A 5,372-nucleotide genomic window follows, 5' to 3' on the forward strand; every position below is an offset into this window, starting at 1 on the left:
TTGGTTAGGTTGTTGTTTTATTATTTTTGATACGTTTAGATTTAGGAGCAGGTCAGTACACTTATCTTATCCTTGATTTATTTATCAGATTATTCCAGTATATCAGGATACCTCCTCATAGTCTATTGCCTTTCATACTCTGTACATTATTTTGTACTGACGCCCCATTGCCTAGGGGGCTGCATTCATGCATGCAGGTCCTGACAGACGACCGAGTAGACCTCCTCAGCAGCAGGATTGACTTTTATTTGGTTGGCTAACCCTTTTCCTCCGGAGCTACCAGATTTGGGAGGTTTGTTACCTTTTGTTGTATATATCTTTATGAGTTGGCTGGGCCCTGTCCCACTAATCTTTACTACTCTTAGAGGCTTGCAAACTAGTGTGTGGGGTGTATAGCTACATTATGGCCATACTGGCCTATGTTGTTGGTTTGCTGAAGTTTGTGAGCTGTTTGATGTATTGTAATGATATATACATGCGTTTAGTTTTGGTATAGATATCATGCTGGCCTCGACGGCTCAATCAGGACTTCTGTGATAGTTGGCTATTTATTTATATGATCTCCTGGGAGTAGCTGTTTCTTTTATAGATCAGTTGACTGGGGCCTTGCTGACCGAGGGCTTAGTTTTAAGTCGAGATATACTTGTTAGTTTATGATCTTGTGTGTGGCTTCCATGCGCTAGTAGCAAATGGTTCAGCAGGGTCGGCTCGGGCCTGAGTTTTGGCATTAGGAGCCAGTTGTGCCCCTCGAGTTTGGGGTGTGACAAATAGGGCCCAATCTTCATCAGTTGCTCCCCCAGACAGAGCTGCACCTAGAGGGGCAACTTCAGGTACTAGCGGAGGAACGAACCGTCTTTATGCAATCATCAGTCGTCAAGAGCAAAAGAACTCTCCAGATGTTGTCACTGGTATGATCAAAGTCTTTACTTTTGATGTTTATGATTTGCTAGACCCAGGAGCAAGTTTTGTCTTTTGTAACTCCTTATGTTGCAAATAAGTTTGAGATTCTTCCTGAGAAACTTTTGTGAACCCTTCTGTGTTTCCACACCTGTTGGGGAGTCTATTCTAGCAGAAAGAGTCTATCGTGATTGTCCTGTTTCCATCAATAACAAAGACACTATGGCTGATCTAGTGGAGCTAGATATGGTAGATTTTGATGTCATTCTAGGTATGGACTGGCTTCATGCCTGTTATGCCTCCATAGATTGCAGAACTCGAGTTGTCAAGTTTCAGATTCCTAATGAGCCAGTCATAGAGTGGAGTAGTAGTTCAGTAGTGCCTAAGGGTCGTTTCATTTCGTACCTTAAGGCGAGAAAGTTAGTTTCAAAGGGTTGTATCTATCACTTAGTCCGAGTTAACGACTCAAGTGTTGAGGTACCTCTCATTCAGTCAGTTCCTATAGTAAGAGAGTTTCCAAAAGTCTTCCCTGATGATCTACCCGGAGTCCCTCCTGAGAGAGAAATAGACTTCGGCATATACGTCATTCCAAATACTCATCCTATTTCTATTCCGCCATATAGAATGGCACCATCAGAGTTGAAACAGTTGAAAGAGCAGTCGAAAGATCTCCTAGATAAAAGTTTCATTCGACCAAGTGTCTCACCTTGGGGCGCTCCGGTCTTATTTGTGAGAAAGAAAGATGGTTCCCTTAGGATGCGTATAGACTACCGCCAATTGAACAAGGTTACCATCAAGAACAAGTATCCTCTTCCAAGAATTGATGATCTTTTCGATCAACTTCGGGTGCTTCTTGTTTTTCTAAGATAGACCTCAGATCAGGTTACCATCAGTTGAAAGTAAGGGAATGTGACATTCCAAAGACAACATTCAGGACCCGTTATGGTCATTATGAGTTTCTGGTTATGTCGTTCGGTTTAAATAATGCACCAGCAACGTTCATGGACCTTATGAATAGAGTCTTTAAACCTTATTTAGATATGTTTGTTATCGTCTTCATTGATGACATACTAAACTATTCAAGGAATGAAAAGGATCGTGCTAGCCATCTGAGAATAGTTCTTCAGACTTTGAAAGATAAGGAGTTGTATGCCAAGTTCTCTAAGTGTGAGTTTTGGCTTGAGTCTGTGGTGTTCTTGGGCCACATAGTTTCCGGTGATGGAATTAGAGTGGATACTCAGAAAATTGAGGCAGTGCAGAATTGACCTAGACCCACATGTCCAACTGATATTAGGAGTTTCTTGGGCTTAGTTGGCTACTATAGAAGGTTTGTAGAGGGGTTCTCGTCTATTTTGTCTCCTTTGACCAAGTTGACTCAGAAGACAATGAAATTTCAATGGTCTGAAGCTTGTGAGAAAAGCTTTCAGGAATTGAAAAAGAGGTTGACTACTGCCCCAGTTTTGACCTTGCCAGAAGGTACTCAGGGTTTTATGGTGTATTGTGATGCATCCAGAGTTGGTTTGGGTTGTGTGTTAATGCAGAATGGCAAGGTGATAGCTTATGCCTCCAGACAGTTGAAGGTTCATGAGAAGAATTATCCAACCCATGACTTAGAGTTGGCTGCTGTAGTTTTTACCTTGAAGATTTGGCGACACTACTTGTATGGTGTTCATGTTGATATATTCACAGATCACAAGAGCTTGCAATATGTGTTCACTCAGAAAGAGCTCAATCTTAGACATAGGAGGTGGTTGGAATTACTCAAGGATTATGACATGAGTATTCTTTACCACCCAGGTAAGGCTAATGTGGTTCTGATGCTTTAAGCAGGTTATCTATGGGTAGTACCACCCATGTTGAGGAAGAAAAGAGGGAGTTAGCCAAAGATGTGCATAGACTTACACGCCTGGGAGTCAGACTTATGGATTCCATAAAAGGAGGAATAGTGGTGACGAACGGGGCTGAATCATCACTAGTGTCAGAAGTGAAGGAAAAGCAAGACCAAGATCCTATTTTGCTCGACTTGAAGGCAAATAGTCAAAGCAAGAGTATTAGCTTTTGAACAAGGGGGAGATGGTGTATTGAGATATCAAGGTAGACTGTGTGTACCTATGGTAGATGGACTGCAAGAGAGAATCCTGGAGGAAGCTCATAGCTCCAGATATTCCATTCATCCGGGATCCACAAAGATGTATCGTGACTTGAGAGAGGTTTATTGGTGGAATGGCATGAAGAAGGGCATTGCTGAATTTGTCGCTAAGTGTCCAAATTGCCAACAAGTGAAAGTTGAGCACCAAAGGCCTGGTGGTTTGGCGCAGAATATAGAACTTCCGGAATGGAAGTGGGAGATGATTAACATGGATTTCATCACAGGCTTGCCAAGGTCGCGCAGACAACATGATTCTATTTGGGTGATTGTCGATAGAATGACAAAATCAACCCACTTTTTGCCGGTAAAGACTACTCATTCGGTAGAAGATTATGCCAGGTTATACATTCAGGAGGTGGTAAGACTTCATGGAGTTCCAGTCTCCATTATTTCAGATAGAGGTGCACGATTTACTACACAGTTCTGGAAATCTTTCCATAAAGGTTTGGGTTCGAAGGTGAATTTAAGTACTGCCTTTCATCCTCAGATAGATGAGAAAGCAGAGCGCACTATTCAGACCTTAGAGGATACGTTGAGGGCTTGTGTAATTGATTTCAAAGGAAATTGGGATGATCACCTACCTCTTATAGAGTTTGCTTACAATAATAGTTTTCATGCTAGCATCCAAATGGCTCCTTATGAAGCTCTTTATGGGAGAAGATGCAGATCTCCTATTGGATAGTTTGAAGTTGGTGAAGCAGGGTTGATAGGACCAAATTTGGTTCACCAAGCTATGGAAAAGGTGAAGGTGATTCAAGAGAGTTTGAAAACGGCACAGAGTCGTCAAAAATCCTACACAGATGTTAGGAGAAGGCCACTAGAGTTCGAAGTAGATGATTGGGTGTATATGAAGGTTTTGCCTATGAAGGGTGTTATGAGGTTTGGTAAAGAAGGGGAAACTTAGTCCCCGATGTATTGGACCTTATCGCATAGTCAAGAAAATTGGCAATGTAGCTTATGAGTTAGAGCTACCTCAAGAGTTAGTAGCAATTCATCCGGTATTTCACATCTCTATGTTAAAGAAGTGCATGGGAAATCCTTCATTGATAGTACCAACTGAAAATGTTGGGATTAAGGATAATTTATCTTATGAGGAGATTCCGATTCAGATTTTAGATCGCCAAGTTCGCAAGTTGAGAACAAAGGAGGTCGCATCAGTCAAGGTCCTTTGGAGGAACCAAATTGTTGAAGAAGCTACTTGGGAAGCTGAAGAGGATATGAAGAAGAGATATCCACATCTCTTTGAAACCGGAGAAAATGCGGACTAAGGTACTAATTCTCTTCTTAGTACTCTTTGAATTATGAATGAGCATGTTGATTGTTGCTTTTACTTGTTCGGGGTTTGAACTAGATGTTAACACCCTTAGCTTAGTGAAATAAAGCTCATTCGAGGAAGAATGTTCCCAAGGGGGAGATATTGTAACATCTCGCACCTAGAAAAGACTATAAAGACTTTAATATATGAAAATATTGGTTTTTGGAAAGAATAAGGAAATCTGGAAATTTTTGTCTAAGTTAAGAAAGTGACTTTTGGCCATTTTCAAACGGCCATAACTCCTAGCTCAGGATGAGTTATGAGAAGCTCTTGATATGTTTGGAAATCCTTTGGAGAGGTTTACGCGATTTCGACATTGTATGAGTGAGTTATGCCTTTCGGAAGTTGGGTGTTGGATTGAGGAAAGTCCCAATCCGGAATTAAGGAAGGGCAAAGTAGTCTTTTCTCTAATTTATTTGCTAATTCGTTTTAGGGATTTATTGGGGTAAAAACTTATTTTTTTTGTCAGATTATAAAAATTAAATTCACGCTTAGGGCTTGGAGAAAAGAGAAAAGAAGAAAGAAAGGGAGAAAAGCCTAAATTTCGCCAAGAACGTCAAGCATTTGGAGTGGAATTTGTCGGGGGTGATCCCTATTAAGGTATGTGAGATCTTTTAATTTTGGGTTAGTTCACCCACACACCAACTTGTTTCAATCCAATTGTTTTGAATTGTTTACATGTTGAAGAAGTAAGGTTCTTGAAGAACAAATTGTAGAATTCTTGTTGGTTGAGTTGTTGATGCTTGGGGGTAAGTTGATTCATGTTTCCGAGTTGTTTTTAGAGTTAGATTGGTTGTATATTGAGGGTACAATTGATCCTAAGTGTTTGGAGAAGGAACTATGGAAGTTAGGGTGGTTTAGAGATAAAGAACGGAAGAGAAAAGTCGGAAGTCGCTAGGCAAAAGGGCTGGGGCGCCGCGCCTGCCAAAGCGCCACAAAAACTTCTCTGAAGTTTGGCCTCTGGCGTGTCGCACCAGCCAGACTTCTCTGAAGTTTGAGGGCTGGCGCCCC

This window comes from Solanum tuberosum, unplaced genomic scaffold (assembly GCF_000226075.1).
Source record: "Solanum tuberosum cultivar DM 1-3 516 R44 unplaced genomic scaffold, SolTub_3.0 scf00067, whole genome shotgun sequence".
Lineage (NCBI taxonomy): Eukaryota > Viridiplantae > Streptophyta > Magnoliopsida > Solanales > Solanaceae > Solanum > Solanum tuberosum.